General features: G+C 44.5%; 1 protein-coding gene across 11 annotated transcripts in view; it reads right to left on the bottom strand.

The window, feature by feature from the left end:
* Positions 1-14,813, bottom strand: part of BMAL1 (basic helix-loop-helix ARNT like 1) — a 105,582-nt gene that overhangs the window by 60,582 nt on the left and 30,187 nt on the right. For all 11 annotated transcript variants that reach the window (XM_059708953.1, XM_059708960.1, XM_059708964.1 and 8 more), the window contains exon 2: positions 13,660-13,732. The gene's annotated coding sequence lies outside the window, so the exon portion shown is untranslated. The remainder of the gene's footprint in view (positions 1-13,659; positions 13,733-14,813) is intronic.

Here is a 14,813-nt window from a genome sequence, read left to right as displayed (position 1 = left end):
GTTCCAGGCACGTACCCAGGTGTCACCTCCTCCAGGGCTGGCTCTCCGCCCTGTGGCTCCTACTGCATGGAATGTCTGCCTGGACTTTTGCAGCGTAGACTCCTACTCCTCTCTCTCTCTCTCTTTTTTTATTATAAGAAGAATTTTTTTTTTCTTGTTTTAAGATACAGTACATTTTCTCAATGGATCTTGAATCCTTAGTGAAATGGTGTCTTAATTATGAAAAGACAAGTCTTCTCCTTGGGTTTCTAATTGGAAAGGGTTTGGTTTTTCTTTTCTCTTTCAAATATATTTGTTGGGGGTCTACAGTATGCCATGCTTTGTCCTAAGTGACAGAGAAAGCAGAGGGTAGATTACAAATGACTAAATGGTATTTATAATTGGATTGACAATCATTTGGTCTATCTCTCCTACTCCTCTCTTAAGACTTGCTCAAAAGTCACCTCTTGTCTATGAGACCCCTCCCGATTCCACAGAACAGAGCCACTTAGTCCTCTCTTTCCCCACAGCACCCTGCTGCATGCCCTGATGATGTCACAAGCCCAAGTCTCACCACAATCTATTTGTACCTTTGCTCCCTGAGAGCTCCTAGAGGGCAGTGAGTGTAAGTCTATTCCTCTCTGTGTACCACCTAACAGAAGGCCATAGTGAACATTTGCTAAATAAATGGAGTTCTCTCTGCAAAGAAGTGCAAAAGAAATTATATCCATGTAAACTGACTCACACTGCAGCTGCCGTGTGCAAGGAGAAAATAAGGCGCTGTCACTGAAGCACTAATAAAGCTCAATGGGGTAGAACCAGATCTTCCTTTGAGGAGTTTCTTAACACAAAACAGCTTCAAGAAATCTAAGAGTTGGGCATCTCAGGATGTTGGGAGGTGGAACTGTACCTGATAAAGGTGTTTCGGGTTTTACTGTGGAAACACCCAGCAAGTCCAAAGCCATAGCACTTGGGAGTTGGAGACAGAGGGAAGGACACCTGGAATTCTGACAGCGACCCTAGAGGGCGGTCCTATCTGCCCTCTTTACAGATGTGGACAGTGCGTATCAGAGAGGTTAGGTGATATGCCCAGAGTCACAAAGCTGAGAAGACAGGAGCCAGGATTCACACTCAGGTCTTCTTGATACCAGTGCCTGTGTTCCTTCCAGCACACTCCACAGCCTCACTCTATGATATGAGGTCACATGGCGAGAAGGATCTTTAGGGACCACCTGAACCCCAAACTGCACCAAGGAAATGTAATTCTGCAGAGGGGTGTGGTTTTCCCACTGTGACTGAGGAGGAGTCAGCAGAACCCACGCCGGAAACTGCCTCTGAACCCCAGGAGCACTGGGTCTGCACTCCCTCCTATAGTCCTCACAGGGCAGAGACAAAGCAAAAGATAACATTTTAATGGTCTAACTTATCTGCTTACAAGTACCTTAGAAATAAAAGTGAGAGGATGGGAAATTGCGTTTTTCATCACTTATTACTGGCTGTGTGATTCTGGAGCTACACTGATCTGAGAAATGTGGTCACTTCATCAAGTGGGTTACAGAGCCAGCAGCAGGAAGTGAACTGACCAGTATGTGGCCGCTCTCTCATTCCTTCAGAATATGTTTGCTTCCCACCTATTGTCTGCAAGACCCTGAGCAGAGGAAAGGGAAAAGAACCCTAGAGTTGAACTGTGGCTCCCCACTTGTGTAATATTCAGTACAGTAACCTCTTTAAGCCTCAGTTTCTTCATCTATATATAAAAAAAATTAACATTCCCTGTTTTACAAAGTTGTTCTGGTAACTAAATGGGATGACACATGGCCCTGGTGTATAGGAGTGACTCAGTAAACACCAAGTGGCTGGTGGTTTATTCATTGCCAAGAAAGAAAAGGAACTTACTCATAGAAAAAGGGAATGGAACAAATTAGCTACACCAAAGCTCTTGTGAAAAACTTAGCAGAATGAAGTAGCATCATACTCTAAAAATTTACTACAGCATAAAGAAATTCTTTAAGAAATTTTTAGTGGCTGAGCATCTTAAGGTAGGGGAGAGAGAAGGAGAGGCAGAATGTGAGAAAAGAGAGGATGAATTTGAATACACCACTGTATTGGTAAGAGTCAGGAGAAGTTAAAGTATATACATAAAAAATAATGCAACTTTATCACTAAAGGATAAAGTGGCCTATTAATTATATATGGGCCTATCTTCTCTGTCAAGCTCCTATTCAACCTTCAATACCCTACTTGCTTGATGACTTCTTCCATCCCACTGCACCTAGAGGTTAATTAATCATTCCTCTACTAACTGATTCTTATTATTGCCCATATTGTACCACCTCTGCTCATTAGGCTCCCCTACCAACACTGAGCTCCTGAGAATGAATATACATTGTATGATTCATCTCAGGGCTCATGTGGTGGCTTTTCCCTGTCTGCAGGATCCCCAGCCATCAGCTACCAGTTCGGGGCATCTCCAGAGGAGAAGTTTCTTTCTACAGCAGGAAAAAGAGAGAGGACTTACATTTATCAAGTGTCTGTTCTGTGCTGAACATCTTAGAGGCACCTTTGAATCTTAAATCATGTATTCCTCGAAATACCCCTATGAGGGAATTATCCCTATTTTTGTAGAAGTGGGACCCTGAGTCTCAGAGAGGTGAATGAGGTTAACAGCCAAAAGTTTGTGATGCTAGTATAAGTGATGGGGCCAGGATTTGAACCTGGGTCTATCCAACTCTTGATCCCTGTTTTCACTGGACCAGACCACCCTGCCTGTGCCTAATGAAGTGGAGGACATCCTAGGATGATATGTGGTCTGGGCATCAAATCTACTGTCAGATTCAGAAGTGAGGTCCATGTTAAGAAGCTTTGGCCAACACAGGACAACCTGTTAGCAAAAGCCAGACATCAGCACAAAGAGGCAGAGAGGAGGCTCTAGAGAAGGCAGGATTCAAAGTTTCATATGCAGTTAGCAGGTGGTAAGCTAACCATCTCCAGAGACCTGTCCTTTCCAAAGAGAAAAAGATATTCCAGACCAGCAGTTCTCAACCACGTGTAAATCCGTTAAGGTTCGTCATCAAGAATTCATAGACCCTTCCCAAATGCTACGGAAATGTTCTAAAACATGACTATAAATGCCAGTACTCTGAGGAGAAAGCTGTGGACGAAAGTCGCCACAGGAAGTCTGGGAATGTCACTTCCCTTTCCGTTCTCTACCCTCGGCTCAGTGAAGGAAACATCCATGATATGCCGCAGGCAAAAAGCCTCACAGTGGTCTGATTCCACTACCTGTGGAATCAGAAGACTGTGTCCAAGGCACTGTCACTTACCAGCTGTGCGACACTCAGTGAGCCAGACCTTTGAGCTCAAGTGTCCCCAGATAGAGCTGTGGAAAGGAAACTGATTTGGCTGTTATTCTTCCAAAGGCTTCCTGGCACAAGGACAATCTCTAGATATGTATTTAATAATTACATTGGTTACAGTAGTTGGGGAAAATTTTTGTCACCTTACCAGATGATATTCACCACCAAAATCAAGGTATGAAAACCATCTAATTACATCTCTAGCTTAATGTATTTTGAATGCTCTTCTAAGATAAATGTATCATTTTGATGGCATATCTGTGAATTTTTAAAGTTTACTTTTTTAAATACATGTTTAAGCAAAAACTAAATTATTGGAGTAATAATGGGACACTCTTGGGAGGAGTATGAATTGGTACAGCCTTTTTGGAGGGTAATTAGGCAATACTGATTTAAAATTTAAATGGCAAACTATTCAAGCCCAAAGTCCCACTTCTAGGTATCTATAGCACAGAAAATCTCATGCAAAAATTCACAGGTTTGTGCTACAATGTCCACAGCAGCCATGGTGGCAATGGCAAAAGATCAGAAACAACCTGGGTGTCTACCAACATAGGAATGAGTAAATAAACGTAAAATGCATCCATACCATGGAGTACAGCTGTTAAAAATAATGAGGCACGTTTATCTGTACATGTTGAGTTGAAGAGATAATATAGGAGTTGGAAGTTGGCTATAAGAAGGAAAGCTGCAGAACAGTATGCATAGGTTCTGTTTTTCACAGAACACAAGTAAAAACCAGTATGTTGGGGGTGAGGGCATAAGGAGACAGGGAGTGAGAGGTGGGGGGTGGGGCATAAGCAAATGAAAATGTCCAGAACTGAAGGCAATAAAGTCTCAAAGGTGCCTATCTTTGGGGAGACTGGGAAGAGGTCACAGAAGACTTTCTTCCTTTAAGTTAATGCACACCAGTGTTGTCTGAATTTGTTACAAGTGTGGACTCTTTCATGATGACAAAAGCATAAAAATGTACAAGCTCAGAGGATAATCATTTTTTAACTGTCAGTGTTGGCAAGGACTCCTGTAAAGTAACTACTGTGGGATGCAGCACCTCCTCCCCATCTCTGCTGGTGGCCACCAGTACCCGGGTCCTCACTGGCTGGAAGGAGGAGGGAGGGACCTGCCTAAGAAACAGCCACAAAGGGGATCGTATCCAGGAGGGAGAACCTCAGACTCCTCACCTATTTCAATAAGGATTCTGCCAAATTAAGATCATTTCAACCAGATGGCTAATAAAAAGGGCTAAGTGTCTTTAACTGTTCAAATTTATAACATCATAAATTACTGAATTAAAGCATGCACTTGTTTTCAACCTCCCTTAAAGAGAGGTAATCAAAATTTATATCCTGCATTACCCAACATTTTATATTGACTTGTAAGTCTTGCTGAGGACTTCTTAAAAATTGCTAATGAGAAATCCCCACAGGGAGGAGAGAAGGTGACTGACTACTAAACCCAAAAGGGCCTACATAAAACACCACAATGGCCCCTTGGGTTATCATAAAAAGGACAACTTAGTGAGTGAAATAACCTTCCTCTCTGTGATCAAAGTTGCTAGTGACTATGTTCTAAATTAACGCACAGTGTCTGAGAGGTGCTGGCTACCTGTAACACACTCGATTCCCTTCAGGTCAGGTAAAAGGGCAGCAGCTGGGTGGGGCAGGGCAAACTAGAGAAGCAAGTCCCTGAGGAGGGGCCGCTCCGCAGCAGGGCTGTGAGGGAGGACGGAGCCAGTGCCACCGCACCTTTGATTTTCCATGAGGACCTGGCAATCCCGATGTCTAGACAATACCTACCAACTTCTAAAAGTCAGTCACTAATTTACAAGTTTTAAAACATTGTGAGGATGGGCAAAATCTATCTCCAGGCCAGATGCAGACAATGAGTAGAGTTTTTAACCTCTGCTTAAAAGTATCTACATTTCAATAATAGATCATTTTTGTTCAGTTTTAATTTTAGAAAGATGGGTGAGGCAAAGACACAGTATACACTGGAGATAAACACAAGAACAGTTGATCTTAAAAAGATATTTCTAACATTAAGACAGCAATGGTAATTGTCTATATCAAATATCAAATTCTGAATAAATCATTTACATTTATTCAGCTATACTAGGCACAAAGTTCTGAGAGCGAGAATTTCTCAGGTCCAGAGAGAAGTCCTACAATTTACTGTCAATGAACCTATAAGAACTTACTATACTACTATGTATTAAATGTTTACCATTAAACATTTAAAATACTAACAGCGCCCATAGAAACACTTCTCTGTGCCAGGTGCTATTCAGGCATTTGGTACCCAGATCACAAAGGTGCATCACACAGCCTCTGGGCAAGATTCCAAAAATCTCCCTCCAAAACAAAAAGCAAAACAACAAACTTAGTCTCAACATCATAAAACTGTGCTCATTTTCTTCAAAGCCAAAATGATAACAGCTTTTTGTGCTAATAATAATACTGCACATAATTTACAACTCACAAAGTGCCTTTCTTACACCCTCACTCCTCACAGCCTATAACTACATTCAGACTGTATCTCATCCAAAGTCTTCTTACAATTATCATTCACAATACAACTTTTTAAAAACAAAAGTAATAGAGCCCTAGTTGGTTTGGGTCAGTGGATAGAGCGTCGGCCTGCAGACTCAAGGGTCCCGGGTTCGATTCTGGTCAAGGACACATGTCTGGGTTTCAGGCTCTATCCCCAGTAAGGGGGCGTGCAGGAGGCAGCCAATCAATGATTCTCTCTCATCATTGATGTTTTATCTCTCCCTCTCCCTTCCTCTCTGAAAAAAAAAACACAAAACATATATATATATATATATATATATATATATTTATGTAAAAAATAAATAAAATAAAAACAATAGTAACGGTACAGATATTTGGTGTTTTCTCCATGTCTGGTACAATGCTAAGCACGTTTTCGTTTCACCCTCACAAGAACCTCATAAAGGTGATTACTATTATCACCACCCCAGTTGACAGGTGGGGAAACTGAGGCTTAGAGAGCTTGTGTGGTGTGTCTCAAGTCACATCCCTAGCAGGCACAGAGTTGACATTCTGAAGCAGGTCCCACTGAGACCGGTGTGATGAGTGCCCTTATTTAAAGGCATGCTCCTCGTGGAGGCAGCTGCCCTCCAAGCCCATCTCAGTTTGCAGCCAGTAAATGCACTGAAGGCGTAGGGTGGCTAAGGTCCTCCTCCGCTCCTCCCCCATGCCCCTTTCCCCACTTGGTCAGAAGCCATTTTTTTTTTTTTGCCTGCTCAAAACCAGTGTCACTCGGAGCTCAGCCAGCCTGGCTCTAGGCAGTGGTTCTGAACCTTCCTAATGCTGCAACCCTTTAATACAGTTCCTCATGTTGTGGTGACCCCCAACCATAAAATTATTTTCGTTGCTACTTCATAACTGTAATTTTGCTACTGTTATGAATCGTAATGTAAATATCTGATATGCAGCATGTATTTTCAGGGGTCGCGACCCACAGGTTGAGAACCGCTGCAAGGGCTCTGGAGGACCACAAGGTCCCCCTGGAGGACCAGGCTTCTTGGCAACAAAGCAAAGTAGCCAGTTCCCTGCCCAGCCTGCTGGAGTCTAGACAGGGCTTTCACATCACTGCTGCCTGAATGGGATCTCGGAAGAGGGTCCTGGCAGTCACAACAACCCCGTGAAATGGTCACCAAGGTACCAAGGTGGGGGGCAGGGGAAAGAGGAGGCACCTTCGGCTTGGGAGAGGAGAAAAGGTTTATTTAGCCATCAGCTATAAACTATCTATTATTCAGGGTGCCACATTAGACCCCCAAGAGAGGGAGAACTGGTCTCTAATGCACACAGGGATGAATTATGCAAGTAAAACAATAAGCAAGAAACACACACTCACTCACTCACTCACTTCCAGCACAAGCCCACATGCACACAAACTGCATCATGGATCAGCCACTTTATGTCCACCCTCACCCCTTCTGTAGACCTCTCAGCCTGACTGTACAGCCTGTCTGCCATATCACAGTGAGCACACAAGGAAAGACGAGGAGGTCATGATGACACATGGTGGTCAGAGCCATCCCCCTGAGTGTGTCTCAGGCAAGAGGAGCAAAGGGAAGGCTAGCTCTGTCCTGGGAGGAGAAAGGGGTCACTTCCTTACAAAGGGAGGACGCAGGGTTGGCAAGGTGGAGAGAAGGAAGGTGAGTGTGCAGAGGAACAGACCTGTTTAGGCACAGATGCTTTCTTAGCACACACAGCTGGCTCTGATTTGGAAACCGGAGGTGAGGGTGCAGGCTAAAATGTGGGGGGCCCTGGGAAACCCCTTTTATGTTCATAGCCCAGACTCCCATGATGTAAGTGGTTGTCTGGGCAGTCAGGCAGGCTGTCAGTCAACTCTTTGGTCAGACTTCTGCTATCATGGGACAGACAGGGGCTGCCCAGTGGGGAACAAGGATTCACTAATCTAGACCGATACAAATCAATGTAAAATGTGAATAGTGGATAATGGGCTACTGGAATGCGTGGCAGAGGGACCATGGGGTATGGAAGAATGGGTAAGAACACCTACCCACTCAGGCACTGGGGCCAAAGTCCTGCTCGCATGTCCTCAATTGATCTGGACCTCAATTCCCTTGAATGCCATCTCTGAGATAATAATGATAACACTTACCTCAGCCAATACCTGCTGAGGCCCTAATACTAAGTGGTTACCCACCAAGCACTCTGACAGTGCTGGCCACAGGGTGAGCAATCACTAGGCAGTATAAAAAGATAATGGTAATGGTGAGGATAAGGCCTTATCAGGGAGGTGGGAAAGGCTTCCCAGTAAGAGGCAGATCGGCTGGTAACTGAAGGGCAAATAGTCATGAACGAGGCATATTGGAAGGAAAATGCATTCCATGTGGAGGGGACCAGCTTATGGAAAGTCCCTCAAAGGGAAAGATGCATAAGTATTTCCAGGCAAGGACAGCCATCCCAATGCCTGCTGGAGCACCCTGGTCAGCAGAACACCTCTGCTTTAAGACAGCTTCTTCTTCTAGAAAGTCCTCCCAGATTACGGTGAAACCCCAATAAAAGCTGCATTCTCAGCAGTTTCCCAGGTCTGTGGCAGAACTAGGAAGTGAAGAAGATGCAACAAGCATCAAGCTAAAGGCCCCAAATGGAAACATGAGAATGTATTGCCTGTCTTGTTGGTGCACTGTGCTAGCACCCATGGGGAACCCAGTCATGGACTGGCATCCCTGGGGCCAGAGCCTATGCCTCAATATCACTAAGGACTGAGTGAAGATAAAGAGGCCGTGGGCACTTCCACAGAGGACCACTCGCTATCCTCGCGCCCCCAGACAGAAAAGCATTCTCAGCTGAGCTGTGGGAGCAAAGCTGTCAGCTGCTAGCAAGAATTATTTTCGTTAATTTAGAAAATTTGGGATTCATCCAGGCTGAAGCTGGGAAGACCTCATTCCTAAGCATTTCTTGATGGATTATTTTTCATTTTGAATTGCTATGACTATCCCATCAATAGCAGGAGTTGTGGTTGTTTTGTTTTTGTTTTTGTCAGCATAAAGAATACAGAGAGGTTCAATGCCCTAGGCCTCGGGATACTGGGAGACACAACAAACAGCCACAAACCCAGCCCAGAACAACCTATGCTGCACTCAAAACTGAGAAGAAGGGACCCCACCAAACCCAATGGCCAATGAGCCTCCAATTTCATATACATCTGTTCATGTTATAAATCTGCTGTTTGGTTGCACAAACAGACATTTCACTCCTTTACAAACATTTCCTGAGCCAGGTGAACTGTGCTGGCACCGAGAACCAGAGATTGTGTGATTGTGTGTGTGTGTGTGTGTGTGTGTGTGTGTGTGTGTGTGTGGTCCCCACCCTGAAGGAGCTCAGTTTACTGAACATAACAGATAGTAAGTAAATCAACAGTCATGCTGATAAATGCTCTGGGAGAGAAAAATGCAGGGTGTTCTGGAACCAGGAGGAAGGTCATCTCCAGGTCACCGAGAAGTGCAGGGTGGGGAAGGACGGTGTCCGGAGAATGGAAATTTGACTGAGTTACCAAAATGGGGAGCAGGGGTGGGTCACTCCTAGGAGAGGGCCCAGCAACGGCAAAGGCACCAGGAGGCATAGGCTGTTGGAAGGTTGGACTGAGGTTAGAAATATGGGTTAGAAAAAAAGTGAAATGAGGAAGGTGGCCCAGGGCCAGATTATGAAAGAACTGTAGGCCCTCTGACGGGACTTGGGTTTTCTTCTAGAAGCAATGAGAAGCCCTTGGAGAGTTATAAGCAGAAGAAAGCCATGGTCAGATTTGTGAATTAGAAATATCTTGCTGATAGGAGTGTGAGAGTGGCATGAGGGAAAACAAAGATGGACACAGGAAGACAAATGAAAAGCCTGCTTAAAAAAATTCCCTACGATGAGTCCCAAAATGAAGGAGTGAAGAGGGAGAAGGTGTGAGGTGACAAATTGAGAGATGGTCTCCACAGGATGTGGCAGCTGGTGGGTGATGACAGTTGAGGGAAAGGACAAAGCCAAGAATGACTCTTCCAGTAGACAGAACTGAGGGAGTGTAGTCCCACTCAAGGCAGGCAACAGACACACAGAGAGAGACACATTTGGTACCAGGGGAGGGATGAGCTTGAGATACCTGCGGGGCCACAGCTAGGAGTGAGGGCTGAGAGGGGGTTTGGGGCTAAATATGTAGATGTGGGTGACTCCCAGATAGAGGAAGCAGTAGATGAGCTCACCTGGGGAGAACACTTAGGGTGGCATGAAAGGGACCAAGCAAAACTTTATTAAGCTAAGGACTAAGAAAACTGGCAAAGCAGACTGCAGAGGCTGAGGTCTGGAGGACAAGGAGAGGGCAGGCCAGATAAGGAGTGAGCAGACCCAGGAGGGGAAGGGAGCGCTCAGCATGGTCAGAGACATGAGGTTTGGAGGGAGCCCTGCTGAGGGAACAGTTAGCTGGATGCTAACCACCACAGCCAAGCAAAAGAATTAAACCTCAGTAGCCTTATTATGACATTTTCCCCCAACAGTCTCATTATCTCACTTCATATCTTGGTGAGGACTTCCTGGTGACCCTAACTAAACTGTTAGCCCATTACCCTCCATCCCCCTCTCTCACTTTATTTCACTTGAGAGCATTACCATGCTGCCTGCCCTTGCACTACTGTGTATCTCAGACCTCTAGACTGTCTGACTGCCCCACTAGGACATCTGCCTAACGAGGACAGAGCACTTGTCTGGTGTCATTTCTATAACCACAGCACCGAGAGCACCTTGTCCCAAGTTGTCTGGCTCATTAGAAGCAACAAATATTTAGTGAGCACATACTACATGTCTGATACCATGTAGATGCTAGGGGCACAGAAGCAAACAAGACAAAATAGGGCCCTGCCCTTGGAGCTTGAAATTGGAGGTGAGCAGAGAGAAATACCAAGTATCGAAACAGAAAGTAGATTATAATTGCCACAGAGCTAGGACCGAAATCCTACTGACATGCTTCCTTTCCAAGCCCAGGGCTGCCGCCTTCTCCAGCTAAAGGAAAACAGTATCTGGTGAAACAGTTAAAGTTAAGTGTGAAGTTTGAGCTTCGTCTCTTCCAGAGATCCCACACTCCTTCCACCCTTTTAGTAGGTGCCTAGGAAGTGGAAACACCCACTAGAGTCTCTGAATATTTAACCGGAAGAGCTCAATCTGTCTCTAGTAATTCTATGTAAGTAGGAGGAGAAATTCTGACTTAGATGGGAGAAAACAGGGAGCAGTATAAACCAGGGGTCAGATAGAACTGGGTTCAAATCTCTTATAAACTTGGGCAGGTTATTCAACCTATGACTGTATTTCCTTATTGCTGAAATGAAAATATACTTCTCACGTCACAGGCTGTTGCAAAGATAAAGTGACAGCTAGAGAGTACTCAGCACTGTACCTGGTACACAGTGAGTGTTCCATAAATGGTGACTCTAACCCAGTTACGCCTGTTGCTTTTATTACTCTCTTTTAATTGCTATATTCACATAAACCAAACCACAAATGACTTAGAATTCAAACCAAAGAAGGTGCACTCAAAATAATCAGAGCATAAATTGATATCTAGTTGAATGACTTGAAGAATTACTTCAAATTACCATATTTGAGCAGACTCTGCAGCAAGAAGTTTTATTCCAATTTATTGGTCCTCCAAACTTAGGCAAATCTAAGTATTTCCCCAACAGATCATATCTTGTCTCATGGCAAGAGTCCAAACAGGACTGGATTCTGCAGTGCAAGTTGCGGCAGAGCTATGCACACCACGCCTCAAAGGGAGCCTAAGAACACAATGCAAGCCCAATGTACACACAAACTCCCAACACAGCTTGGCTCCAGAGAAGGAAGTGAGAACTGGTCCCAGCATGCTTTACCTGCCTCAAAGCTAAAGAACAGGTTACTTAGACATGCAAATACTGAAATCTTATGTGTCGCCTTTCTTTTACCACCCAAACTCTATGCGTGGTCCACTATACTAATGTCTCTGATTCTTTATTCCTTATTTCTGTGCAACCTGTGCAACTTGGCTTCCTTCCACTTCTTCCCTGCCTCGGCCCCCCTCACGGCATCACATGTCTCAAGGCCATCTGTAACCACCTTGTCACTGATTTGGTGCCCTTCTTTCAGGTCCTTTCTCCCTGGTCCTTTTCCCTTCCTGGGACTCCCACCTTCCTGGCTCTGGTTCTTTTCTACCTTCTTCTTTCCATCCCAGAGTTGGGTGCATTCCCCAAGGCTCAGGCCTCTGTTCATCATGGGAGAATTTATTTAAACCGATGGCTCCTGTTCTACATCTCTAGGCCTACCCTCTAAGTCCAGGCTTCAGCCCTGCTTTTCCAGTTGTCTATGAACCACTGTCATCTTGAATTCAATGTGTCTAAAACCAGACACATCAACCACGCTTCTTCACACCTGATGTCTCCCAAGTTTAAATTTTTATCTTTGGCTCCTGTCATTAAGAAGCCTGAAAATCCTTTGGTTCTTCCTTTGCAATCTCTCTTCGATTGATCCTGTGCTCTCATTCTAACAACTCTTAACCACATGACCTCATGCCTGGATCACTTTGGCTGCCTTTGAATAGGGCTCATGCCTCTTGTCCAGGTATCAGATGAATGTTCCTAACATGTCACTCTGCCATTTCACTTCTTTGCCCAAAATAATGTCAATAGTTCCCCACTGCCTACAGGAAAAAGACCAAATGCGTTAGACTGGCATTTAGGGATTAGAAAAGGAGTGGGCAAACTACAGCCCACAGACCAAATCTAACCTACGACCTAGTCTGTAAATAAACTTTTATTGCAGGGTGGGGAACATCTAGCCTGCGGGCCATATAAGACCTGCAAAACCATTTGGTCTGGCCCTACCAAAGCATTGGGGTGAGTTAATTATTTGACCAAATATAGCAGGTTAATTTTTTTGTTGTTAATCCTCACTCAAAGCTATTTTTTGAATGATTTTGAGAGAGGCTGGAAGGGAGGGGGAGAGGCAGAAAGAGAGAAACATCAATGTGAGAGAGACACATTGACTGGTTGCTTCCCACACGCTCCCTGACCATGGCCGGGGATTGTGCCCTTGACCGGAATGGAACCTGGGACTCTTCAGTCTAAGGGCCAACACTCTATCCACTAAGCCAAACTGGCCAGGGCTAGCAGTCTAATTTTTAAGTTAACAATTTCAAATGGCCCAGAATGATATTATAAATATCCAAATGGCTATTGGAAGAAAAACAGTTCCCCACCCCTGCTTTATTGGAACACAGCCATACCCACCATTTATGTATTATCTATGGCTGCTTTCATGCTACAATGGCAGAGTTGAGTAGCTATGACAGAGACCACATGGCCTATGAAGCCAAAAATATTTACCATTTCATCCTTTACAGGAAAGTTTGATGACCCTAGTCTAGAATAATCAAACACCAGCAGATCCTGTCAAAGTTCTTGCCCATGACTCCTTTGGATGAAGTTCTCTACAGCCGAGACCACTTTCACTGTGTCTTACGCCCACCGTCTCAAGCCCAAAAAGCTTATTTCTCTCCTCCCTGGACTTCTTACTTCAAACAAAGCCAAAGTTCTACCTCTCCATGAGGCCATCTGCATCCATCCCCTGCCTCCCTGGATGGCCTTCTCTGGCCCCCTCTCTGCAGCTCCCACAGAAGCCTACACTGACACTCCATTTCTGTGGATCTGTTCCTCCGTGACTACAAGCTTCTTTAGGGTTCAGGCTTGGTAACTTCCACAGAGCACCAATGACAACTACTGATCCTTGATAGCATAATTTCGTAAGAAGGCATCAAACAAACTTACCAATGAAGGCCTGGGATTCCACATTTGAAAAGTTAAGCTTGGGTCCAAAAGTATGCACTCTAGCCAGCACCACCTACAAAATAAGCCAATGAAATAAGAGTTTAGCTTTAAAATAGAATATTTATACATTTTCTTTAAACTTACAACTCCCAATAAGTTTGATTTACCTTCCTCCCAGGATGCCCATCTCTGCTTCTCTGCCTAGAAAAAGCTACTTATCCTTCAAATCCACTGAACAGTCCTTCCCTGGAAGCCTCCCCAGGGCCCTAGGCAGGCCAGGCACACCCTCCTCCCAGCTCCCATGGAGCTCTGGTGAGATGTTTATGGCAACACTCTGGCACAATGTAGCATAATTTCTTATTTAGGAAAGGGATTTCTTACACTGTAGACTTATCAAGAAAAGAGATTTAGTAAATTCATTCCTTCCCTTTCCCCCACTGCCTAGCACACTACGGGCATTTAGACAGTCCTCAATAAATATTTGTAAAATGGGTGGAAAAATAACCTACTCAATTCATTAACACATGCCTGAGTATCTAACATTCTGTTAGCCTGCAATTTTTACCATACAGATGCATGCCTCAATCCCATTGCTTTTAATAGGCAATGGTTTAACGGGAAGAATTAATGAGATTAACCTTCTAAATGCACACCTTTGGAATGACACTCCCTTGGGCAGAAACCTCCAGAGGCTCCCAGAATCTAAGAAGGCAAGCCCAATTCTAGAGCCAGGCTGCCAGGCCTGCACCAACTAGCCCGGCCTGATTCTGCAAGCTCAGCTTGTATGGTCTCCCCCCATGAGCCCTACGAACCAGGCAAAACGGACTGATAGCTAGTCCTTTCCCTCGGGCTGGAGGTCTTCCTCTGCTTCGCTCCACATAATTTCCTCCTACGGAAATGCCATCCATTTCACACATCATATTCCCAATCACCAAGTCATGGGATGGGGAAAGGGGTTGCGTGGAGATAAGGTTTTTTTCTCTCTGATTTTTTTTTTTTTTACTGTGATAAAGTACATATAACAGAATTAACAGGCTTAGCCATTTTTAAGTGTACAACTCAGTGTTATTAAGTACATTCATACTGTTGTACAACCATCACCATTCATCTCCAGAATTCCTTTCATCTGCAAAACTGAAATTTTATACCTTTAT

This window comes from Myotis daubentonii, chromosome 9 (genome assembly GCF_963259705.1).
Source record: "Myotis daubentonii chromosome 9, mMyoDau2.1, whole genome shotgun sequence".
NCBI classification, from domain to species: Eukaryota; Metazoa; Chordata; class Mammalia; order Chiroptera; family Vespertilionidae; genus Myotis; species Myotis daubentonii.
Note: the sequence above shows the minus strand (reverse complement) of the source record. Positions and strands in the feature narration are given on the sequence as shown.